General features: G+C 40.2%; 1 protein-coding gene and 1 pseudogene across 1 annotated transcript in view; one reads left to right on the forward strand and one right to left on the reverse strand.

Annotated features, from left to right (window-relative positions):
• The window catches only part of ERC2 (ELKS/RAB6-interacting/CAST family member 2), an 823,240-nt gene that overhangs the window by 186,341 nt on the left and 608,933 nt on the right, over window positions 1-27,966 (reverse strand). The window lies entirely within an intron of this gene.
• Window positions 10,998-11,513, forward strand: LOC112400552 (39S ribosomal protein L22, mitochondrial pseudogene; annotated as a pseudogene).

Here is a 27,966-nt window from a genome sequence, read left to right on the forward strand (position 1 = left end):
CCACAAAATACTCTGAACTGGGCTCCTAGTCTCCTACTGTGACTTCTTCCCTCCGTTCTCTGAAATGAAGCCTGAAGGATCTCCCCCAAATGCAAACTTAATCATGACATGCCTCCATTGAAAAGCCTTCCATGATTCTCTATTGCCCACTGGATAAAATCCAAATTCTCTATTGTGGCTTTCAGGGCTCTTGGGATCAACCTCTGTTTACCTTGCCCTGCCCATCTCTCACCATTCTCTAGCCATATGGAACTTCTTATAGCTCCCTTCACCTGGAACACTTTCCACCCCAGCGTTTGCCGGCCTCATTCTGCTTATCTTACAGGTCTCAGGGAACTGCTGGCTTCTCTGGAAAGGTTTCCTTGACGGCCTTACGGTGCCCCTGCAGCCTCCCACAGCACAGTAATCACAAATTGCTGTCCGGTTCCCTGTGGCAGACGTTCTGGTCAGTGCCTCACTCTCACCCCCTCAGCATTCACAACCACAGAATTTGCCAACAGAGTCCTACTGTGGAAACCTGCAACACCACCTGAAGGCTTCTTCTCAGCCTGCCCTGCACGTATAGGCCAGTATACCAAAAGCTCATGCTCCTGGAAGCGTCCCTCAGCTAAGGGTGGAATAAAGATGGAGAGTGACTATCTCAACTTTCTCCTCCTCCGGATAAGTTACTTGTTCCTAAATCCTTGCTTGAAGGAAGGCCTGTTTCTGGGGAAACCCAACCTGAGACACTGGCCCATCTCCCAGCCAGACTGTGAGCTCAGCAAAGCTAAGGACTGAGGTCTCTCGTTTGTCAGTGGGCATCCGCAGTGCCTGCCACATTCCTGGCACAGAGCAGATCAATGTTTTTTGACTAAATGGGATACAACACTCAATGAACACCTATTTCATTGTTGGTTTTCTATTTAAAGGAAAGATCGAGACTAGCAAAGAGCACAGACTCTGGAGTCAAAAGACCTGGGTTCAATTTAAAAAATGAAATCCTCCACTTCTGATGAGTGGGACCTTGGGCGTGGGGGCATGGTGGGGGAAGGGGTACGACTACTGACTCTGCTCCTCTTCTGTCCAACAGGAGTCTTTAGGGGACTCAAAGAGAGCTTCTTAAAACTGGGGAGAGTTACACATATGTAAATTGTCCTTATTTTAGGCATTTATGTAATTCTTTGTGACTAAGTAGGGGAAAAGAGATTTTATCCTAGATACCATAAACACTTGTGGTGGGAAGAGGAAGTTGATGAAACTGGGGGCTGGGTAAACACTTAATTCCATTTGGAGAGTCTTTTAGACGTTGAAATCTCTGTTTTAATAAAGATGGTATTTATTAAGGAAATATGATCAAGGAAGTAAAATAGGCTTTGAAAAGTCTAGGAATAATTGCTAAATATAAATAGACATAAAAAGATATGCCTATATTCCTCTCTCTCAGACTTGTAATGCACCATATCAAGTACAAACACTCTCAGTATGGTTCTTACTTTGTTTTTCTCCTTTAACAGCTTCAAAATTCCTAAACACAAATGGAGAAATGTCTGAGATTTTTTTTCCAGATTAAGCTAAAATCAAGTGTCATCTGTGCCTTCACGCTGCTGTTTTTATTTCATGAGACATGCCAAACCCTATATTACCCAACCAGACCACAATTTTGAATATAGGACTTAATAAAAGAGTAAGAATCAACAATTAGAATATGGCCTAAAACAGTGAAATTCTTAGTTGTGGTCAATACCGAACATCAATATGGAATAAATTGAACATTTTTTGACATCTTTTAAATTTAAGGACCCAAAAATAACTGTTTTGTTTTCTGGAGAGAGGCAAAGCGAGGAGTAGTTCACAGGGAAAACTCGGATTCTTCATCATATTGATCAGCACTCCGTAAGGGTAAAAAGTATGTGAAAATTATTCCCACAGAGTTCTCAAAGTTAGTGCTTCCAGGGCTGGGCTTTCTCTTCAGACCCTCACCCACGACTGTGTATCTTATGTATCCATGCACATGGAGGACATAAAATACATGTCAAACAAAATAAAGCAAGTTATTAAGTACAACAAAACCCTAAATCTTGGTGGAAGTCAACAGATAAACAGACTATAACAGTAGAATAGTCTAAATACACAATGCATAATTCATGGCTAACCCAAGGCTGGGCTTGGGCAATATTTCACTGACTCCCCTTGCAGTTTTTGAGGTTAAGACTGGGCAAATTGCACTGCCTTTGCTAACTCAGCAAAACTCTGGACAATCAAAAAAGAAAATCCCATCTCTTCTAATAAGGGGAGCAGGCAAGAAGGCAGAGGGTGGAGAGGGTGTTGTTTAGTTCTTGAAGCTAGACATTGAAAAGTTGTTGTGTACTAAGCTATCCACTATCTTTTTAATAGATAGTTTTATTGTGGACAAATGTTTACGTCTTCTTTAGGCTATTGTGCTCCTAAAATGAAGAGAGCTGACCAACCTCTTTCCCCACACTCCATCACCCGCCCCTGTGCTCAGTTCACAGTAGGCATCCAATAAACATTTGCTGAAGAAACTTCCTTTGATTTCCATTTGTTGTCCACTGGATGCAGCAATGAAGTGCACCCGTGAATATACAATGCCCAATAACAACAATAATGGAAACCTGAATAAAATTCAACATTTTCATGCAAATTGGAATCTTAGACAATTTCTCACATTTATCATTTCCCAAAATATAGGATGAACTAACAAATGAGTGTATATGATTTTCCCCAAAGCTGACAAGGCAAAACCAAGTCCTTGGCAGCTCTCCACTGGCCACAAATGAGGCTCTGTACTGCTAAGGACCACCAAGTCTTCCAGAGGCTAGAAAGCTGAATGGGTTGTGGGATACCATGTAGAGTGCATTGTCATTTTTGGCAATTAAGAAATAAGAGAGGAAAGGCAAGTGTCAAGTCATCACCAGCAAAAGTTCATGTCTTACTGGTACATGGGCAAACCATGCTTGGTAGTGCTACAAGTCTGAGCCTTGGGCAGTAAATGGATATGTCCACATAATAATAGAATTTAAAAGAATGCTGTGAACACAAAAAGGTGAGAACTACCCGATTAGCCTTTCTAAGCTAATGGATTTAACCAATCTTTAACATCTTCATTTGAGTACATTTCAGTTGATTGTTTGCTAATCAAAAACCCAGGTGAATAGTCCAATTACAGAATACCTGTGTCTTAGAGTGTCTATAGGACTGTTTTTGCCTAAGAGTGAGCAGAAAAGATACGGGGCCTGCCGTGAAGAAGGTTTCCTTCACGGTTTAAATGTGTAAAGGGGTAGTAGGAGACCAAAAAACTGTGTTTTGATTGTTATACAAGTCATGTTAGTTTGACATGTTGATTATATAAATATAATGATAAAATAATATTGTTAACAAAACATTAAAATGAAAAACAAGTAGAAAAGCCTAGATAAAGCAGAAATAATTTACACTGAATGTGATGAAAGGGCTAACACTATTCTTCCTGTGAATAACCATGTAATTTAGGGTCTCTGTCTGCACTTAGCCAAATTACTGAAAACCTTACTACATCATTAATGAATAAAGAGAAAGGCAGACTAACAGAAGAACTTGAGTGCTAGCTCAGAACTTTCAAAACATTTAGAAGATGGTGGTGACTGGAAATCTTTTAATACGTGATATGCCCAAGCAAAAATCCATGGGGAAATGCCTAGGTATAGGAATAATTCCAGATCTCTGTAACATAGGCAAACAAATTAGAATGTCTCTCTATACCTTTGAAATATGTACTGAAAGCAAAACCATGTACCTTTTACAATATGGAAATAAAAAACAGTACTCTCATGTTATGGTACCAGCTTTTACTGGGGGTTGTTGCAGGAGACAGCTCTATGAAAACCACATCTGCATTTGCTGGAAAGGGCTGTTGAGGGCATTATCCATTATGTGGTTCAATATTCCTATAGAAAATCACACACAAGAAACTGTTTTTAATATCTGGTGCCAGGAAAATCTCTATCTCCAGGAGCTGGTCCATTTCCTCCTTTCTAATAACAAAAATGGTACAATTTATCCCATTTCCCTTTTTGCCCTGCCTGCCAGGGAGTTCAGGGCCAAACTTGATGACCAATCATAGTAATCAGAATGGACTTTGTGGTTAGCAGAGTTACTTCCTCCAGGTTTTCAAGGCTTTCATTTTCAATTTTTATTTTTTATTAATCATGGTGTGTGTGTGTGTGTGTGTGTATGTGTGTGTGTGTGTGTGTGTGTATGCACACACTTGAAGACATGGGCTTTATTGTAACTTCAATTCCTATTTGGAAAATGATGAATTATGTTTACTGCATAAAAGTAAAAGATCCAGGAAGATGTAAAAATATGCTTTTTTTTAGTACAGATAGTTTTCACACACATGTGTGTGAGCCTAAGTATCTTGTATTTCTCTCTGGGAACAACCACTTCTACATAAGTTAAGTGCTAGTCAGTGTTACACCCAGACAAGTTTTATTCTGTTTATGGATTATTTCTTTGACAAAGTTATATATTCTTATTTACAGTTGATGCCTTTCAGAGAATTAACACATAATTCTGCAAAACTGTGTTAAACTCACGGTTATCAATGAAGTCCTTAAAGCTGGCTCTCATGGTTTGGCTGAACTCACAGAATCACTGCACAGAATTCATTTATGTTACGTATACCAAATGTTTGAAATGGACCATCATGTCATTTTCACTTTGCTTCAATGTTTTCTTTTTTCTTAAGCAATACATATGAAATTAATGGTTGATTTGTTTCAAATGGTCTATTTTCCTGCCCTGAGTCTGTTCTATTAGCCAGCTTACATTTAAACATATTTTAGTCATATAGGTTTTTCCACTGACTAATAAGCAAAATACAGCTTTACAAAATCCCAAGAAAAGTACATTAACTTTCTTTCAAATTGTTGTTTTAAAAAAGTGTTCCACATTGAATTCCCAAGCTTGGGACAGACCGGAAAGATCCCATGAGTTTTTAAACCATATTCATTTCCCTGAGCATGGGGGCTCTGCCTCCTGGATGGTACAATGCATTCAGTCCTCCTGTCAGTTAGAATTTAGGAAGTCATTTCTCTTTAATGGTTGCCAGACCTCCTGGATAAGCTGGGGCACTTTGCTTTGCCCTGGATCTCCACTGAGAATGGAACCTTCCTACTTACTTTCCCTTTCACCACCATAAGAACACTGGGATCCTGCTGGCATAAAACTGTTTTGACCCCTGAATCATAAAGCTGTACCTTAACAGTGAGATTGTTTGCAATTAAGTAACCGATCCTTTTCCTATTTAACTTGAGTCAGTCATTTGATACTAACACCAGGCTTCTGTAAGCCCACCTCTCCACCCCCCACCTCTTACTCCCTTGACAGGTCTCCAAGAGTATCTGGGCAACTTTGTTCTTCAACTCTGCACATAACAAGAAACCAAGAGGCCACAGAGGGACTGGAGATCAGCACAGGGCCTGGAATCAGACAGACCCACCTCAGATTGAATCTGGGGTCTGACACTTACTAGCTACACGACTTTGGGTAAGTTACTTTGGTGGAACCTAAGTCTCTTCATCTGTAAAAGGTAGATACTAGTAACAGTACCTGCCTCACAGGATTGCTTCATTCATTTGGCAAACAATTACCCAGAATACCTACTATTTGCCAGGAACTGTGCTGGGCTCTAGATACACAGTCAGAATATACATGGATCCTGCCCTCATAGAAAATACATAGTTACAAATTTCTGTCAGTGCTCTAAAACAAAATGACAGAATTCTTTGGCAAGTATCAATGAGAAGTGGAGGGAAATGGCTTTACAGAGGGAAATCAAGGAAATCCTCTTGAGCAGGAGGCATTAAGGTTATGATCTGAAGCTATAATGGAGGAAGCAGACACAGGGCATGTGGAAGGGCATTCCAGGAAGGGGAACTGCATGTGTAAAAGCCCTAAGCACGCAAAGCCTGGCTTTTCTGAGAAAGAAAGTAGACTACTGTGTCTTTGGTGGACTTGTAAGAAGGCAGAACCTTCAAAACAAAGTTGGTGAATATCAGTGAAGATTCAATATGCAAAAAAAAACAAACAAACAAAAAAACCAAAAATAACCCCCATGATCCAGAGTTTAGAATAGATCAGGTGTCAGTAAACTACAGCTCATGGGCCCACTGCCTATTTCTGTAATCAAAGTTCCAATGGAACACAGCCACATTCATTTGTTTATGTATTTCTATGGCTGCTTTCACACTACAACAGCAGAACTGAGTAGCTGCAACAGACCTGAAAGTCTAAAATATTTACTATCTGGTCCTTTAAGAAAAAGGTTGCCAACTCTGAGACAGAGTAATCCTCAATAAATGTTTAAATATAACAACAACAACAAAGTAAGCCCAGACTGTATGATTCCACTATATGACATTCTAGAAAAGGAAAAATTATGAAGACAGTGAAAAGATCAGTGGTTGCCAAGGGTTAGGAAGAGCTAGGAATGAATAGGCTGAGCACAGAGGATCTTAGGACAGTGCAACTACTCAGTACGATACTCGAATGGTAGATATATGTCGTTATAAATTTGTCCAAGCCCAAAGTGTGTACAATACCAAGAATGGACCCTAAGGTAAACTACGGACTCTGTGTGATCATGATGTGTCAATGTAAGTTCATCAGCTGTAGCAAATGTAGAACTCTGGTGGGAGGTATTGATAATGGAGGAAGCTATGCATGTGTGAGGGCAGGGAGTATACGGAAATTTTCTGTACCTTTCACTCAATTTCGCTGTAAACCTAAAACTGCTCTAAAAAGAAAAGCCTATTTTTTTTAAGTAATATGATCTTCAGAAGCAGCACTTAATTGCTACAAAAAAGTGGGGGGAGGGGGAGGTAATTTTCTCTGTAATTCAGGCCCAAACCTACTTTTTCTTGGATTCCACATAAAATACAGCAACTCAAATAAAGTCTCCTCTGAATATCAAGATGTGAATAAATATAAATTTTAAGTAAAAAAAAAAAAGAAAAAATGGTAAACCATCTTGCATATCCTTGGTAATCAGTAATGGGATTTCACTTGAAAATCTTAGGGAGATGGGTTAAACTGAAAATCCTGGAAAACCTACAATGCAGCAATATTGTAAAATTAAGATTGACAGACAAAATATTTAAAGATTTTTTAGAAATTATTTCTATTGATAGTGTGTGCACATTGGGCATATGAAATAAGAAACTTCTGCTTCCAGCATCATGGCTGACTATGATGCTATGAAGGGCCCTTTCAAAACATAATTTTTATTGCATTGTTGGGCTCATGGGAAGTAAGGAAAACCTCTAAAGGACTAAAATAAACAAACAAAACTCCAAAACTGAGCTGAAACCAGAATAGTGTGCTGAAAGCCCACATAAATAGCAGGGGTTGCTCTGAGAGCAAATAGCAAGGTCACCTGTACAACTGAGAGACTAATCCAGTGGCAAGTTGGAGGGGCTTAACCTGAAAGCCCTGATTAAACCAGGATTATTAAAAGAACTAAGTGGTCCTAGATTAGTAGCAGCCCTTGCTCCCAGAAGAGGCCAAAACAAATTTTCTCTGGAGAAAAGAATCTCTATTTTAGTCACTTATGGCTCCCACTAATATTTGCCATTTATAAATCCACAAAGATTACCAAGCATAAAAGGAAACTAATCATCAATGAGGGAAAGACAGTAGAATTACCTGAGAATAAGTGTGAATTTACATATACATACATAATGGCTTCAGATATTGTAATTATTAACTATAGACTATAAAATAGCTGTTTATAAAATGCTTAAATAAATAAAAGCATTAAATAAAAAAAGCATGCAAAAAGAAACTAGGAAGATTTGGAAAATCCAAACTAAACTCTGGACTTTGGAGGACAAAAAAATATAATTGTTAATCTAAAAAACTCAATGATGAGCTAGTTTGCAAGGCAGAAATACAGACACAGATGTAGAGAATAAACGTATGGCCACCAGGAGGGGAAAGCAGGGTATGGGAGGGGTGGGATGAATTGGGAGATTGGGATTGACATATATACACTAATATGTATAAAATAGATAACTAATAACCTGCTGTATAAAAAATAAATTAAATTAAATTAAAAAAACACTCAATGATATGCTGAGAAACAACAAAAACAAAAAAACCTCAATGAATGGGTTTAGTCACAGATTAGAGAGTACTGAAGAGAGAATGGTTGAACTGGAAGGAATAAATAGAGAAATAACCCAGAATACAGCTCAGAGACACTAGAAGAGGGAAAGTGAGTCTGGGATGTTAAGCAATATGGAGGACAGACACACATGTAATTAGAGTCCCATAAAGAGAGACACAAATGGTAGGTGATATGTGAAGAGAGAACAGCTGAGAACTATACAGAATGGGTTAAAGATATGAATTCATACATATAGGAAGCAGAATAAATAAAATAAAATTTACATCCGTACATTGTAGCAAGAGTAAAAACAATCACAGAGGAAAGCTAGTCACTCATAATTAGCCAGATAGCACACGTTTCCAGAGCAACAGCAGAACCTTGAAGTTAGTGAAATATATGGTTGAGAGAAAACAACTTTCTACCTGAAACCAGTTGATTCAAGAATGAGGGTGAAATAAAAACATTTTCAGAGAAACAAAAATTGAAGAGTTTATCACCAACAGATCTACACCAAAAGAACTTCTAAAAGTATAAAGAATTATAAGCCAAGGGGGGGACCTTCAAGATGGCGGAGGAGTAAGATGTGGAGATCGCCTTCCTCCCCACAAATACATCAGAAATCCATCTACATGTGGAACAACTCCTACAGAACACCTACTGAACGCTGGCAGAAGACCTCAGACTTCCCAAAAGGCAAGAAACTACCCACATAACTGGGTAGGGCAAAAGAAAAAAGGAAAAAGAGAGACAGAAGAGTAGGGATGGGACCTGCACCTCTGGGAGGGAGCTGTGAAGGAGGAAAAGTTTCCACACACTAGGAAGCCCCTTCACTGGTGGAGACGGGGGGGTGGTGGTGGGGAAGCTTCACAGCCACGGAGAAGAGCGCAGCAACAGGGGTGCGGAGGGCAAAGTGGAGAGATTCCTGCACAGAGGATTGGTGCCAACCAGCACTCACCAGCCTGAGAGGCTTGTCTGCTCATCCACCGGGGACAGTGGGGGCTGGGAGCTGAGGCTCCAGCTTCGGAGGTCAGATCCCAGGGAGAGGGATCTGAACACAGCCTGAAGGGGGCCAGTGCGCCACAGCTAGCCGGGAGGGAGTCCAGGAAAAAGTCTGCAACTGCCTAAGAGGCAAGAGACCATTGTTTCGGAGTGCGTAAGGGGAGGGGATTCAGAGCACCGCCTAAATGAGCTCTAGAGATGGGCGCGAGCCGCGGCTATCAGCGTGGACACCAGAGATGGGCATGAAACGCTAAGGCTGCTGCTGCAGCCACCAAGAAACCTGTGTGCAAGCACAGGTCACTATCCACACCACCCCACCCAGAAGCCTGTGCAGCCCGCCACTGCCAGGGTCCCATGATCCAGGGACAACTTCCCTGCGAGAACAGACAGTGTGCCTCAGGCTGTTGTAACATCACACTGGCCTCTGCCGCCGCAGGCTCACCCCACATTCCGTACCCCTCCGTCACCCTGGCCTGAGTGAGCCAGAGTCCCCTAATCAGCTGCTACTTCAACCCCGTCCTGTCTGAGTGAAGAACAGACTCCCTCCGGCGACCTACACGCAGAGGCAGGGCCAAATCCAAAGCTGAACCCTGGGAGCTGTGCGTACAAAGAAGAGAAAGGGAAATCTCTCCCAGCACCCTCAGGAGCAGAGGATTAAATCTCCACAATCAACTTGATGTACGCTGCATCTCTGGAATACCTGAATAGAAAATGAATCATCCCAAAATTGAGGCAGTGGATATTGGGAGCAACTGTAGACCGGGGTCTAGCTTTCTGCATCTAGTTTGTTTCTGGTTTTATGTTTATCTTAGTTTAGTATTTAGAGTTTATTATCATTGGGAGATTTGTTTATTGATTTGGTGGTTCTTTTCCATTTTTTTTCCTTTTTATATATAGATATATATTTTTTTCCTTTTTCTCTTTTTGTGAGTGTGTATGTGTATGCTTCTTTGTGGGTTTGTCTGTATAGCTTTGTTTTTACCACTTGTCTCAGGGTTCTGTCTGTCCGGTTTTTTTTTCTTATTATTATAGTTTTTAGCACTTGCTATCATTGGTGGATTTGTTTTTTGGTTTGGTTGCTCCCTTCTTTCTTTTTCTAATTACTTTCATTTTTTTATTTTAAATAATTTTTTATTTTAATTATTTTGTTTTATGTTTCTTTCTTTCTTTTTTATCCCTTTTTTTCTGAGCTGTGTGCCTGACAGGGACTTGGTGCTCTGATTGGGTGTCAGGCCTGTGTCTCTGACGTGGGAGTGCCAAGTTCAGGACACTGGTCCATCAGAGACCTCCTGGCTCCATGTAATATCAAATGGCGAAAGCTCTCTCAGAGATCTCCATCTCAACACTAAGAACTAGGGAATTCTCTGGTGGCACAGTGGTTAGGGCTTCATGCTTCCACTTCAGGGGGCACAGGTTAGATACCTGATCAGGGGACTAAGATCCTGCAAGCTGTGCGGCATGGCCAAAAAACTAAATAAATTAAAAAAATAAAAATACCTAATTTCTTTATTAAAAAAACAATTAAGAAAATGGTAATAGGAACATACATATCGATAACTACCTTAAATGTAAATGGATTAAATACTCCAACCAAAAGACAAAGACTGGCTGAATGGATACAAAAACAAGACCTGTATATATGCTCTCTACAAGAGACACACTTCAGACCTAGGGATGCATACAGACTGAAAGTGAGGGGATGGAAAAACATATTCCATGCAATGGAAATGAAAAGAAATCTGGAGTAGCAATTCTCACATCAGAAAAAAATAGACTTTAAAATAAAGACTATTATAAGAGACAAAGAAAGACACTACACTCGGAGGCTTCCTAAGAGAGAGGGAGAAGGATGGCGGCAGTAATAATGGATCATCTGGGTGCATTATGGATGTAGAATCTGAGGGGGAAGCTGGTCTTGGGGAAGTCTACCATTCTTGAAGACAAAGTACAGCAAAGACAAGATGTGGTATTTGGCAAAACTGATACGAGGAATGTCCACTGACCAGGCTCTGGCTCAGCTGGAATTCAGTGACAAAAAAGGGGCCCAGATAATTAAAGAGGTTCTCTTAGAAGTACAAGACATGTCAGTGAGAGACCACACACAGTGTGGAATTCAGATCCAATTTATATATAGCTGAGTCCACCTCAGGGCGAGGCCAGTACCTGAAATGCATCCAGCACCACGGCAGAGGTTGCTTTGGAATTATGGAGAAGGTTTTTTGCCATTATTTTGTGAAGTTGGTGGAAGGCCCTCCACCTCCACCTGAAGCACCAAAGACAGCAGTCGCCCATGCCAAAGAGTATATCCAGGAGCTTCGCAACCGGACCATCATTCACACTCTATGATGGGGGTATTAAGACTCCACAGTGTACATATTTTACCATTTATTTCCTAAAACCAACAAAAATTAAAGACAGACGCTTCTTATGATTTCTCATTGAATTACTGAAATATGAAGTACAACTGCTAGTTTTACATGAATATTTATAAAGCTCTGCCCATCTCTCTTGAGCCTCTGGGTATATTTTTTGTATTGGCAACTAGGAAGGAGAAGTCAGCTTTAAATGTAGTGACACACTATATAATTCAGAAGGCTTTTTTGAGTGCTGTTTGAAGGCAATGTTAGCTTTCTAGCTTGTGCCCTGCAGGTGGCAGTTTTGATACTGGACTTGAGTAGAAAGTTATAGGATAAAAAAGCTTGTCCTTATTATTTCACTTGATTTCTCTCCTGGAACTGGGGGAGGGGGTGGTAGAGGGGAGCATCCCTGCACATTGTTTCAGTGTAGTATTTTAGGGCATTCTGTAGTTCAGTTTTTCCTTTCACTGTTGGCATAGGCCAGTGGACAACAGATTATATTTTCCTTTACTGTTTTAGTAGTAACTTGAAACTACAGGAGTTTATTAGATATATTAATCTAAAACTCCAAAAACCATTTAACTTAGAATGTTTTATTTTGCTTAAATAATGACTATTTTTATGTCTCTTACCAATAACGTTTACTATTGCTTGGCTGTCTAGTTTAGGATTGATTCATTTTTCAGAGTGAATTCAATTACGGAGAGAGGAATTGAACCAGTCTCAGCCTTGCACTCTAAAATAATTGATATGTTTAGGACATTCCACCTGAAAGTGGAAAAATACACATGGAACATTCTCCAGAATAGACCACATCTTGGGTCACAAATCAAGCCTTGGAAAATTTAAGAAAACTGAAATCATATCAAGCATCTTTTCCGACCACAACACCATGAGATTAGAAATGACTTACAAGACAAAAACAGTAAAAAACACAAATACATGGAGGCTAAACAGTATGCTGCTAAATAACTAAGTGATCACTGAAGAAACCAAAGAGGAAATCAAAAAAATACCTAGAGACAAATGACAACAAAAACACAACAATCCAAAACCTATGGGACACAGCAAAAGCAGTTCTAAGAGGGAAGTTCATAGCAATTCAAGCTCACCTCAAGAAACAAGAAAAATCTCAAATAAACCATGTAACCTTACACCTAAAGCAACTAGAAAAAGAAGAACAAAGAAAACCCAAAGCTAGCAGAAGGAAAGAAATCACAAAGATCAGAGCAGAAATAAATGAAATAGAAACAAAGAAAGCAATACCAAAGATCAATAAAACTAAAAGCTGGTTCATTGAGAAGATAAACAAAATCGACAAACCTTTAGCCAGATTCATCAAGAAAAAAAAGGGAGAGGATGCAAATCAACAGAATTAGAAATGAAAAAGAAGTTACAACAGACACTGCAGAAATACAAAGCATCCTAAGAGACTACTACATCTCTATGCCAATAAAATGAACAACCTGGAAGAAATGGACAAATTTTTGGAAAACTACAACCTTCCAAGATTGAACCAGGAAGAATCAGAAAATATAAACAGACCAATCACAGGTAATGAAATTGAAACTGCAATTAAAAATCTTCCAACAAACTAAAGTCCAGGACCAGATGGCTTCACAGGCGAACTCTATCAAACATTTAGAGAAGGGTTAACACCTATCCTTGTCAAACTCTTCCAAAAAATTACAGAGGGAAGAACACTCCCAAACTTGTTCTACAAGGCCACCATCACCCTGATACCCAAACCAGACAAAGATATCACAAAAAAGAAAATTATAGACCAATATCACTGATGAACATAGACACAAAAATCCTCAACAAAATACTAGCAAACAGAACCCAACAACACATTAAAAGGATCATACACCATGATCAAGTGGGATTTATCCCAGGGATTCTTCAGTAAATGCAAAACAATCAGTGTGATACACCATATGAACAAATTAAAGAATAAAAACCATATGATCATCTCAATAGATACAGAAGAAGCTTTTGACACAATTCAACACCCATTTATGATAAAAGTCTCCAGAAAGTGTGCATAGAGGGAACCTACCTCAACATAATAAAAACTATATACAACAAACGCACAGCAAATATCATTCTCAATGGTGAAAAACTGAAAGCATTTCCTCTAAGATCAGGAACAAGACAAGGATGTCCACTCTTGCCACTATTATTCAACATGGTATTAGTAGTCCTAGCCACAGCAATCAGAGAAGAAAAAGAAATAAAACGAATACAAATTGGTAAAGAAGAAGTAAAACTGTCACCGTTTGCCAGTGACATGATACTATACATAGAAAATCCTAAAGATGCCACCAGAAAACTACAAGAACTAATCAATGGCTTTGGTAAGGTTGCAGGATACAAAATTAATGCACAGGACTTCCCTGGTGGTGCAGTGGTTAAAAATCCGCCTGATGATGCAGGCGACATGGGTTTGAGCCCTGGTCCAGGAAGATCCCACAGGCCATGGAGCAACTAAGCCCATGTGCCACAACTACAAAGCCTGTGCTCCAGATTCCATGAGCCACAACTACTGAGCCTGTGTGCTACAACTACAGAAGTCCATGCGCCTGGAGCCTGTGCTCTGCTACAAGAGAAGCCACTGGAATGAGAAGCCCGCACACTGTAACGGAGAGTAGCCCCCGCTCACTGCAACTAGAGAAAGCCCACGCACAGCAATGAAGACCCAACACACCAGAAAATAAATCAAATAATGATAATAAATAAATAAATAAATAAAAATAAGGCAGTAGGTGGCACTCACTTCCCTCTTGTTAGCAGAAAATTGTTAGAGTGTTCAGTGCTACCTGGTTTTCGTTGATACACGTGTTTTCATTGACGAGAGGCACTCTGTCCATGGCCCTAGTCCAGTGTTTCTCAAAAGTTTATATGTAGAGGAAGAACTTGGGGTGCTGGCTTATTAATGCAGACTTCTGGGTTTTACCCCAGAGATTCTGATTCACTAGAAATCTGTTTTAAATAAGCACTTCCTGGTGATCCTATTGTAGGGGACTGCACTTTGAGAATATCCCTCTAGTCGAATGAAGAATGTATCTTTAGCACCATGTTTTAAGATGGCATTAATTATAGATACTATTTACTGGGACCACATTATTTTACATGCTCCCTGCTATATTTTACAAATAACTATCTCAGGGTCACACAGTTTGTAAATATTGGAGCTATGATTTAAACTCTTAAGTTTAAGTACCTGGTTCTGCATACCTAATGAATGTACAGGTATGTTTCTGGGCCTCCACAATTAACCTAATGTGTGGGTAAAAAGGCAAAGGGCTCAGTGGAATAAGGCACTGAGGTTTAGGGTAGATTCCTTCTGGGTCCTAAGCTATTCTAGCATGGAATCATGGAAATAACACTGGAGTGGTCAAAGGCGAACTTCATTCTAGTCCTGGCATACTCATTAACCAGAAGAACACTCTGGGCAGGTCTCCTCCCTCCCTGGCCTCCATTTCATTCATCTAGAACATAAGAGGCTCAGTGTTCTCTGTAGACCACCTTCTTCAGAATCACTTGAAGGACTTGTTAAAAGATCCAAATCCCTGGGCCCTACTCTAAGACGTAGTGAGTCAGGATCTGGTGTGGGAGACCAGGGGGTTTGCACTTGTAATGAATGCCCCAGTGATGTGTGGCTAGAGAATCACTGCATCAGAGGGTCTCTAGGTTCTCTTTCAGTGCAGGAAGTACACTGATCATAAGTTTAGCTCAATAAATGACCAAGTGGTGAACGTGCCCAGGTAAACAGGTGAAGAAATAGAATGTGACTGCAACCCTGAGTCTCCTTCATGCCCCCTGCCAGTCACTACCCACCTGTCTTCCCCAAAGGTAACCATCACCCCAACTGCTATCATATGATAGGTATTTTTTTAAAGGTTAGCTTTTGTTTTCTTTAACTCAACGTAGTTTATTAGGCAACCATTATATGCCTGGTGCTGAGGATACAGGTAGTAAAAGAGGAATCGGCCCTTGCTTGTGGAGCTCACACTCTGCTGGGAAAGGCAGAGTAATTCAGTAAATCACTAATTACAAGTCTTCACTGTGCTGAGTGTTATGAAGCAGAGGGACATGGGCCTATGGCAGCAGACATCAGGGTGCGCTGGAAAATAGTCATTGGATTTTTGGGAAAGTTTATTTTCTTAAAGACACAGTGAGGGGAAAGGGTAAAATGGCAAATGTCATATGGATCAGTAAAGAGTTATGTTGTCAGAATGCTGACTTGGGTTTTGTTTTCAACTGTATAAACATTAGGACCACTTCATCCTTCCAGAAGTATGATGTGGGATGTGGGATGTGGGATGTGGGATGTGGGATGTGGGATGTGTGATGTGGATGGGGAATATACTGTCTTTGGAGCTGACTCAGAGTTACCAAACTTTATGAGGCTCCAGCTAACCCTGAGGGGAAAGACATGCGAAGTGAGTATACTGCAAACACTGCAAAATAAAATGAATGTGTTTTTCTCTGTGGGGGGGGAAAAAAAAAAAGAAGGACACTACATAATGATCAAGGGATCAATCGAAGAAGAAGACATAACAATTATAAATATTTATGAACCCAACATAGGAGTACCTCAATATATAAGGCAAATGCTAACAGCCATAAAAGGGGAAATTGACAGTAATACAACCATAGTAGGGGACTTTCGCAACCCACTTTCAAAAATGGACAGATCACCCAAAATGAAAATAAATAAGGAAACACAAGCTTTAAATGATACATTAAACAAGATGGACTTAACTGATCCTTATAGGACATTCCATCCCAAAACAACAGAATACACTTTCTTCTCAAGTGCTCATAAAACATTCTCCAGGATAGATCATATCTTGGGTCACAAATCAAGCCTTGGTAAATTTAAGAAAACTGAAATCATATCAAGTATATTTTCCAACCATAACGCTATGAAACTAGATATCAATTACAGGAAAAAATATGTAAAAAATACAAACACATGGAGGCTAAACAATACACTACTAAATAACCAAGAGATCACTGAAGAAATCAAATAGGAAATCAAAAAATACCTAGAAAGAAATGAAAATGAAAACACGATGACCCAAAACCTATGGGATGCAGAAAAAGCAGTTCTAAGAGGGAAGTTTATAGCAATACAATCTTACCTTAAGAAAAAGGAAACATCTCAAATAAACAACCTAAACTTACACCTAAAGCAATTAGAGAAAGAAAAACAACAAAAAAAACCCAAAGTTAGCAGAAGGAAAGAAATCATAAAGATCAGATCAGAAATAAATGAAAAAGAAATGAAGGAAACAATAGCAAAGATCAATAAAACAAAAAGCTGGTTCTTGGAGAAGATAAACAAAACTGATAAACCATTAGTCAGACTCATCAAGAAAAAGGGAGAAGACTCAAATCATTAGAATTAGAAATGAAAAAGGAGAAGTAACAATTGACACTGCAGAAATACAAAGGATCATGAGCGATTACTACAAGCAACTCTATGCCAATAAAATGCACAATCTGGAAGAAATGGACAAATTCTTAGAAAAGCACAATCTTCCAAGACTGAACCAGGAAGAAATAGAAAACATAAACAGACCAATCACAAGCATTGAAATTGAGACTGTGATTAAAACTCTTCCAACAAACAAAAGCCCAGGACCAGGTGGCTTCACAGGGGAATTCTAATAAACATTTAGAGAAGAGCTAACACCTGTCCTTCTCAAACTCTTCCAAAATATAGCAGAAGGAGGAACACTCCCAAACTCATTCTATGAGGCCACCATCACCCTGATAACCAAACCAGACAAAGATGTCACAAAGTAAACTACATGCCAATATCACTGATGAACATAGATGCAAAAATCGTCACAAAAATACTAGCATACAGAACCCAACAGCACATTAAAAGGATCAAACACCATAATCAAGTGGGGTTTATCCCAGGAATGCAAGGATTCTTCCGTATATGCTAAACAATCAGTGTGATACACCATATTAACACACTGAAGGAGAAAAACCATATGATCATCTCAATAGATGCAGAAAAAGCTTTTGACAAAATTCAACATCCATTTATGATAAAAACAATAGACAGGACATGGAAGCAACCTAAGTGCCCACAGACAGATGAATGGATAAAGAAGATGTGGCACATATATACAATGGAATATTACTCAGCCATAAAACGAAACGAAATTGAGTTATTTGTAGTGAGGTGGATGGACCTAGAGACGAAGTGAGAGAGTGGCATGGACATATATACACTACCAAATGTAAAACAGATAACTAGTGGGAAGCAGCCAAGTAGCACAGGGAGATCAGCTTGGTGCTTTGTGAGCACCTAGAGGGGTGGGATAGGTAGGGTGGGAGAGAGACGTAAGAGGGAGGGGATATGGTGATATATGTATATATATAGCTGATTCACTTTGTTATAAAGCAGAAACTAACACACCATTGTAAAACAATTATACTCCAATAAAGATGTTAAAAAGAAAGAATTATAAGCTAGGAAGGAAAGTTTGAGATGTAAGAAGAAATGAACAAAGAATATTATTTTAAAAAATATTGTTGTATATATTTTTATATAAAAATAAATTTTTGTTTATAAAAAAGGTTTGTTTATAATTGCCTGTTTTTAAAAAATAATGTCTAATCTTAATATAATATAAAAATATGATATACTTTTTTAAAACAATGTCTAATGTTAATCAAAAAAAGCATAACTAAATTACTGGAAAAGAACATGTAAGTAGGAGGTGATAAACAGAGTTAACATGTTTTATGATCTTTAGGTTGCTTAGAAGAGGGAATTCACTGGCCACACAGTCAGGGATGGAGGCCATGCACAATTCAGTCACACAGTCTTCTCACCAAGGCTTATCCAACTACAACCAAGCCAAGTACCAAAGCTGCCCACAACAAAGGACAATACTGAGCCCTGGGTAGACTAACAAGCTACCTAGGGAAATACTGATGACATTAGACTTCTCTGACTTTGAAGAGGTCAGTGCTTTGACTTAAACAGGATACAATCTTCCCTTTATGGATTTAACTTCTCCTCTTCAGCACTTCTTCCAGGACCACAATTCTTAGACATACACAATGCCTTATCTATCACATGGTAGTCTGTACAACATCACCTCCAACCATGAGACACACTTGGCCATTAATGGGCCCATAACCTAGAAATGCTGATTTAGTACCAAAGCAGGGGGACAACACCCAAAAAGGCTGGGTTGCTGTCCTAAAGGAATGCAGTATATGTCTTAAATCACAGGTCAATATATGGTGCCATCTCCCCTATAGTAAGGATACATGGATCAGGAAACTGAGAAGAGGAGGTGGGAGTGCTCTCTCGCATTTAACCACCTAATAACTCACTAGAAGAAGGTTGCTTCCACCAAAGAACATTATCATGGTGTGATCAATTAGAAGCTTAAATTGTCCCATGGCCATCTTGAGCTTCTCATCCCACTGAACCAATGAAAAAGTGTCACCATTTCTGTTATGCAATGGGTGAAAGGAAGGAGATATATAGAACCCAAGTATTCACAGGGATAACCTTAAATGAAAGTGTAACCCAATAAGTCCAGGCCATCAGGGACTTAGATGTTGCAGGAAAGAAGGTACGGATCACCCTATGAAGTCATGAACCCTATCCAGCTGAAGTGCCAGCAGAAGGTAAGGGGATAGTACAAGAGGTGATGGAAGAAGGAAACCATGGTTACCAACAAGGCTTCATGGCCAGCTATAGAGATGGGGACTATAGCAGTTATGCTTGTTTCACTAAATCATTTATTTTCTCCCTTTTACCCTCTGCTACCTTACAAGACTGGTGGTAGCTCAAGTTTTGGATAGGAATATGACATAACTGACATTGGCTCACAATGACACAGGAGCTGAGGTGACTTCATTCTGTGTTGGGGATGCTAACTTTTCACATGAAAGAAGGTTGAGAGTAGATGCCAGGAGGTGAGTGGAATTAACTATGCCAGATATTTTCCATTTGTCCCTCTGGATCCATCTCCATTCTCTCCTTGCTTCCTTCCCCACAGATTGATGTACTCAGGTCACATCAGTGTGCTCTCTGCCCTTGGGCTTCCAGTAGAATTAAGCTAATTGGATTGCAGGGAGGAGAGTGAAGTCAGCACGTTTATTTCTCTGGTTCCCTCCCTGTGAGTTCACTTCAGACTAGCTGTGTCCCTTGACAGAAGGTTACTATCCCTCTCAAAGCAGCCCCATGTGACTCTCTTTTAACAGGTTCTGGGAACCTCTCCTTCCCTTGTCTCTTTGGGCCTAGAAATGGTGACATTTCTGCCGCTATAGCCCGGGGTTCCTGCACAAGCCCTAATTGTTCCCCTATACCATACCTTTGGAATTAATTCCTTTGTAAATAAATGCTTCTTGAATTATCTTAATTTGAAATATCTGTTTCTATTGAGGCCCTAATTGACCTACTCACTGATTCCACGTTATATAACAATGTCTGTGAACAACCCCTACGTGGAGAGATTTTTTTTAAACACCCATAAACCCAGACACCTGGATAATTTGTTATGGAAACAAAACTGATTAACCGTTTGGCAGTACCAGATGGGCTCAGAAAAGGTTGCTATAAGAACACTTTCTGGGTAACCAGGAAAAAGAAGGTCCAAGATGGATATGAAAAGTCAGGAACTCTCTACTTCTGGCCACTATAGGGCAGTTGCTATAGAAAGCCAGGAGATGTCCAAAAGTTTGCTAAAGCCCAGATTACTAAGTTAAGAGAAATGTTAACACAACTTAGTAGTAACTTGTCTGAGGACCAACTTGCTTAGAAAAATTTGGATAGGCTGTAATTTATAATAAAATGAGCAACTGATCAGATACTCAACGGGAACCTGAATATTTCTCAAAGATGAAGGTTCTCAAACTCTGAGTTTACATGGGTATCACCTGGCATCAGGACAGGGTATATTATGGCAGGGTTCAGAGCAAAATGAAAATGTAGGCCTGTTGCTAAGAATTCCAAGATGATGACAGCAGAACCATTAAACCAAGCACAAGGCTCTTTTAAAACCCCAGTCCTGTGTGACTGCACAAATCACATGGCTATGAAGCCATCCCTACTTGGAGAGCTTGTTTCCACACAGATCACTGCACCCCACTCCCAGAGCTTCTGATTCAGTAAGCCTGGGATGAAACCCAAGAATTTGCATTCCTAACAAATCCTGGGGGATGCTGATCCTGCTGGCCCAGGGGCCACACTCTGAGAACCACTACCCTAGAGAACATAAAAGTGGGAAAAAAACATCAGGAGGAAATGAACATACAACCAATATATTTAGAGCCCAAGCTGATCGTATGAATAGCTTTAGTATTGGATATCACAGTATGTATATCAAAAATTTACAGAAAGTTAAATTTACTCATTTATAAATTTATAGATACAAATTCAATATCCCAAATAATATTAACTGCTTATACCACACTTAAATATTCCTTTTTTCAACAAACACTTATTGAATGTTTACTATGTGCCAGGGTACTATGCTTGCTCATTCATTATCTATGAATAGGTCATAAATAATTGAAGATATTATTTAGAATAGTGATCTCAAGTGTCAGGGAGAAGGAGAACAGAGTTGGGATGAGGGAGACCCCCCCCCTCCCCACCAGGCAGGGAAATAGAAGAAGGAAAAACTATCGTTTTTTATAAGCATATGTCTATTGTATGCTTACCAAGAAAATATAGTTTAACAAAACCATCTTAGTTTTGATCAACTGACACATGACATAGAAAATGCATCACGGCTGAGTGATTTCTAAAAGGTAGAGAATGCCTTACTTCAAATAGGGTGAGATATTAGGTTTTCACGGGTGACCTATAAAAAGTTTATTAAGAATTAAAAACTTCTATCATATGTTGAACTACCCACTGTATAAACACACACACACAAAAACCTTCAGAACTTTTCAAACACTCTACTTGGAATAACCAAGTTATTAGCTGAGAAAATCAATGAGTCCAGGGTGATTTTTTTCCTGAAGGATTAACAAAAAGTCAGACACCTTTTACAAAGAAGATTAAATCACCCCATTGTTACTTACAAAGTCTCACAAAGCCACCGACAATTTATGTTCACAAACGCCTCCTGCTTCACAGCCTGTAAGAGCCCATACCAGCTTCAGTGTTCTGGTTTCTCCTCCTGGATGTACAGTGTGGCTGGCTGTTGACTATTCATCATTATGATTTCAAAGGATGAAAAGTTTGCTCATGTGGAATGTAGGTATTCTTGACCTCTGAAATCCATTGTTCTGAAGCCAGAGAAAAATATTTCTCATACTAAACAAATCTGATAAGGTCATGTCTGGCTTCAAAGAAAGATCAGCAACCGACTGCACAATAGTCTGCAATTTCTAATATAGTCTTCTCTCTAGGCCTCGAGTGTTGATAATTAACTGCCTACGGTTCTAAGCTGAAGTTATTGCCTTTCTATTGTAATTTTGGTACAATTAAGTAATTGTTATTGTAAAAAATTTTAATCACATTGAGAAAATAAAGTGATTTTTTCCCCACAACCTTCCTATCCCCCACTTGCACATAAATAAGATGAAAATATATGTACATTACAAGAGTTTACTGGGAAGAATGCTACTGAAGAACCCTAAGAAAACTTTATGCTAGACTTTCAAAACATTATAATTAATAAGGGAAACCCCAGTTTCCAATGAAAATCTTCAAATCAAAAGTATTTTCAACAGATGAATATTTACTATGAGATTCTGGTACTGGTTTTTGCAAGGGCATTGCTTTTATTTTTCAAGCAAAGATCAAAAATATTTTGTATTTGGTCCCCTGTTGATTTATATCACTTTAACGGCCAATATTTTTTAATTCACAATGAAATTGCACAGAGCTCAATTTATAAATATTTATCTATAAAGTTAACAACTGTGAACTGTAGTGGTGTGTCAAACTATAAACATAGTCATGGAATATTGGTTCATTCTGAGAACAGATGTTGGGCCAGCTCCATGATGGAGTTGATTGCAGTAGACACAGTAATGATTTAGTTTCTTTCTTTCTAGGAACTTTTAAAACACACAGGTAAGTCTAGGGAAAGCAAACCTATACTTGAGTCCCCATTCTCCATTTCTGCCACAGTTGCAGACATCACTAAATGATCCTAGAACTTCTTCAGTTCTCAGACCAGCCTGGGTACAGATCTCATCACAGTACTCTGGCAGTCACTATCAATTGACTAGAAGAAGTACAAGTTCAAATTATTTTCTCTGTGTTTAAATCTTGTATCCTATAGTGGGTCTCAAATATTTTCATGTGTAGCATATTTTCAAATATTAGAAAGCTTGGTAGCACTCTCAAAGGGATTAAAAGATTGAAAACAATTACAAGTAATTTTCAACAACAATAATAATCTAATCTGTCACTGCCTTACAATGTCTAGCAAAGCAGCCACGATTGACCAGTCATTCACTTTGTATCCAGCTTACCCTTGAAGGGTAAGCTTTGGTTTAATGGGTATTGTACCCATTAAGCATGCCATGTTCCTTTAGGCCCTGCTGGTACTCTGCTTAGGAGAACAGACTCTACTATCAAAACAATGGGGTACGACGCTGTCATTTTACCTTGAGAAAGAACACTCTGGCCAATGAATGGCCACCTAATCCCAGAGACAGAGAGAATGATTAGGAAATCTGCTGGGTTTTCCAGGTGAACACAATAGGCAGGTAAACACAAATACCTGTTTTATTTTCCTTACCTCCTTCAATTCTCTCAGTGTCCCATAAGAAAACTGAGGCTCAGAGAGGTTAGCTCCTTGCCCCATGACTCACTGTGAAGAAGTGACAGAGACACAACTCCTACCAGGAGACAGGGCCGACTTCAAAACCAGCGTGCTTAGCCCCTCTGCCACTCTGCCCTCTGATGACTAACAGAATCCAGTCCCCTTCCGCAGCGGGAGTGGATCTTGAAAACCAACAGTAACAACTGGCAAAATGAAATAGCCACCATCACTCTTTCCACTGCTTCAGTCGGAGTATGTTATTTTGTTTTTGTTTTTGTTTGTTTTGAGGGCAGGCAATCCACTTTGTCTTCGGACCAGGAGTCTGAAAGCATGTTTCTTCTGCTTCCTTCAAGAAGTCTCCCACTTGAAATATGATTACTTACTGGAGATAAAGTGGATGATAGAGCCACAGGAAACACAGTATGAATTAGTATCGGGATTACCTACATTTAGCTCCCCCACCTTCACACAGGAGCAATACTTTTACTCTCACCTTACAAGTGAAATAATCGAGAAAAGAAGAGAGAGACTACTAAGTTTAATTAAGCATCTACATGTCAATACTCACGTGACATACGTGAGCTCCTTTAATCTTCACAATAGGTACCAGGTATATATTTTTAATATCTTCTGGTTATTTTTATTACCATGTCATCAACTATATGTTTTATGTGTTTGTTTATTATCTGTGTCATGCTCACCCCCATTAGACTCTCTATTCGGTAAGGGATTCTGACTTTGGTCTGTTTCATCTACTGCTATATCCCTAATAGTGCACGGCACATGGTAGATGTCCAATAAATATTGGTTGAATGATTGAATGGACACTCATGAGATTCAATAACTTGCCTGAGGTCACACAGTTTGGAAATGAATCCTCTGTCATGTGTACCCAATCGCCACATGAACACCCCAACTCTGGGCTCAGGGCTATGTGAATGATTGAACAGTCCCACCAGGACACAGAGGGCTGGGGCAGTATTATAAGGATATCACTTGGCAGTGCATCTCACAGGAATAATGGTACCCTTTGACCACGGGTGTCCTGAAAATATTGCTTCTTCACAATAAAATAAAAAACAAGGGCTTCCCTGGTGGCGCAGTGGTTGAGAGTCCGCCTGCCGATGCAGTGGACACGGGTTCGTGCCCCGGTCCGGGAAGATCCCACATGCCGTGGAGTGGCTGGGCCCGTGAGCCATGGCCGCTGAGCCTGTGCATCCGGAGCCTGTGCTCCACAATGGGAGAAGCCACAACAGTGAGAGGCCGGCGTACCAAAAAAACAAAAACAAAAACAAAAAAACAAAAGAAGAAGAAGAAAGAAGTTTATCAAAGAGATAGCAGCTATATCCTCAGATTTAGGAAACCCCAAAACAAACAGCCCTGATGGGATTACACTGCAGGTGCAGGAGACTGCCCACAATTCCTCCTTGCTACTTCCCTCCTAATCTTCAGCCTCTGTCTGGTTCACATGGATGCAACTCGACTCAACAAACTCTGACTCAGGGTCACTCTGTGTCACCTGCAGGTGGTGACTGGGGAAGATGCATCCCAGTTCTTAAGTATCTCACAGTCTACGACAAGGAGAAAGGCAGTGAAACAGCTTGGTTTAAAATGAAGCATCATGAAAATGATAAAAACAACATACAGCAGGAGTACAAAGGAAAGAAAGTCTGGTTATGTGAAGGCTGCGTCAAGGAAGATTTCAGGGAGCAGAGGAGGCAGTATGTGACTTGGGCTAAAGAAGAGGGTCACTACCGCAAGGAAAACAAAACCCCAAAGTCACCATCAAGCTGAAGCAGGGTAATTATGGATTCCTGGAGTTCAAAGCAAAATTGAGAGGCAGTAGAATTTAGCCCAGTTGTTCTCATCTGGCATAAATAAGGGGTGACTGCCCCAAAGGGGACATTTGACAGTGTCTAGAGACATCTGTCACAACTAGGGGGTGCTACTGACGTCTAGTGAGTAGAGGCCAGGAGTGCTACTAAGCATCCTACAATGCACACTGCAGCCCCCCCGAACCCCCCAACAAGGAATTATTCAGGCCAAAATGCCAATAGCAGCAAGGCTGAGGAAACTTGGCTTAGAGTAACGAACAGGAGCTTTGAAGGCAAACAGACCTGGGTTGGAGTCCCAGCTCTGCCCCTAAGTACCCCAAATGGCTACTTAGTAGCCAAGAGGAAAACATATCTTCATTGAGCTTCAGTGAGGATATGTTCATTTGTTAAATGGGAAATGTCAGTAGTGCCTGCCTCACAATGGCCACTCCTTATTCAGCAGATATGACTAAAGGGTCTCCTATGTCATTGCTCCCCAACCTTTTTGGTACCAGGGACCAGTTTCATGGAAGACAATATTTCCACGGACTGGGGGCGGGGTGGGGGAGGATGGTTCAGGCGGTAATGGGAGCGATGGGGGGCAGCAGATGAAGCTTCGCTCGCTCTCCCACCGCTCACCTCCTGCTGTGAGGCCCATATCCTACCAGGCCACGAACCAGTGCCGATCTGCGAACCTGGGGGTTGGGGACACCTGTCCTATGTGCCAGGCACTATACTAGGTCCCAGGATACTAGAGTGGGTAAAATGAATGTAACCCCCATCCTCATGGAACTTATCATGGAAATCAGGCATAGAAGGGAGCAATAATAATAAAGAGGTAGAGATGCTACTGGACAGATGTGTTAAAGGTGAAAGAAGTCCTAGGAAGGAACAAATAGCCTAGACAAGAGGGATCAAATAAGACTTCTCGATAAAAATAGCATTTAATTGGACATACGGAGGCTGGTGAAGGGTTACTCAAGCAAAGAGGGGCAGATTAAGTGCGATAACAAATGTGAAACCCTTATTACAGCACCTAGCACAATGTAAGCATTCCATGATGGGAATTATTCTGAATATCCTAAAGAGGCACACTATGTATACGATGGATTCTATTTTTCAGTAGGGGTCATTTTAATATGGTGGAGACTGCTAAATGTTTACCAAACTGTGTTTTCTCCTTCTCAGGTACTTGGCTGCCTGGCGAGACATTCTATGAGACCTTACAGTTAGATATGGCCATGGACCAAGTTCTTGTCAGTAAGATATGCTGATTTCTGGGTGTGGGCTTTAGGTCAAAGGACATGATTCCTGAATAACATTTTTGTTCCTTACTTTTTGTTTTTTATTTGTGGTATGCGGGCCTCTCACTGCTGTGGCCTCTCCCGTTGCGGAGCGCAGGCTCCAGACGCTCAGGCTCAGCGGCCATGGCTCACGGGCCCAGCCGCTCCGCAGCATGTGGGATCTTCCCGGACCGGGGCAAGAACCTGTGTCCCCTACATCGGCAAGCGGACTCTCAACCACTGCGCCACCAGGGAAGCCCTTTTGTTCCTTTCTGACTGCTAAATACGGATGTAGCCCAGCCCAATTACAGCCATGCTAGGGCTGCGTAGGCAAAATTTTTCTGTAAACGTTCAGTCAGTAAATATGTTCAGCTTTGTGGGTCATATGATCTCTGTCACAATTACTCAACTCTTCTGTTGTAGCACAGAAGTGGCTACCATATACAACAAATGACCATGGCCGAGTTCAATCAAACTTTATTTATAAAAACAAGCAGAAGGCCAAATTTGGCATGCAGGCCACAGCTTGCTGGCCCCTGTGCTAAGGGATGTTGGATTCATGACAGATGGTATTGAAAATAACTGCCTTATCAACCTAGACCCCCTCACCTTGGAACTGTTATGAGAGAGAAAGATAAACATATATAATCTTTGAGCCCTACAGCTTCGACTTGCCTTAACTAACAAATGGGAACAGGACTCTTTGGGTTTATTTAGACTGTCCTGGGAACCCAATAAATATGCACATATATTAGGGTCTTCTGGTGAAATGACCCCTGTACATCAGGCATTTGGAAGTAAGGCTGACTTCAGGCTGGAGGGAACACATGCTTTAGCAATAAGGGGTTCAGAGTTAAATTCTCAGCACTCAGTCCCCATCCAGCTGAGGGAAGCACACTGGAGACATCACCATCATTTAAAAATGGAAGGTTTACAGAAAAACTAACAAATTATCTAATTCAGGCTGCTGAATGCCTGTTGGTGTCCTCCTGGAAAACTCTAAGTAAACAGCTGGTCTCTTTAATCATAGTGGAGAGCACACAAAGGAGGCAGTGAAATAGCAAATGGACCCCGGGTGCTTCCAATGGCAGGCCACGCCGGCTGGAAGATGGCTTCAGGAATTTTATGTAAGATGAAGGGTGAATTCTTGTAAGCCTCTGAACCAAGCTCATTGGTGGTATGCATTATTTTTGGCTTCCTCTACAGCTGTTTTTGTTGGGGAAGTTTGAAGGTGAAAGTGTCCTAGGAAGATCTCTTTCCAAAAGTGTTTGAAAAAAAATTGTCATAATCCATTTTACATTCATAATCCATTTATATCTGCAACTATATTTTAGGCAACCTGACCTTCATTAGAAATTAACCATAGCTAACTATGGGGTAGCACTGCCAAGATGTCTGAGCTGGAAGGAATTTACAAAGTATCCAGTTTAATCTGATTTTCCCATTTCACATGTGAAAAAACTGAGGCCCACAGAGGTTAACCTTTCAAGGTCACAAAACTAAGTTAGAAATAACATACCTGTATGGTTTGGGGTGGGAAAACTATGAAATTTGCTATTTGTTTGTTTGAAATTGGGAGGAAAA

Source organism: Neophocaena asiaeorientalis, unplaced genomic scaffold (assembly GCF_003031525.2).
Source record: "Neophocaena asiaeorientalis asiaeorientalis breed wild unplaced genomic scaffold, Neophocaena_asiaeorientalis_V1.1 scaffold251, whole genome shotgun sequence".
NCBI lineage: Eukaryota > Metazoa > Chordata > Mammalia > Artiodactyla > Phocoenidae > Neophocaena > Neophocaena asiaeorientalis.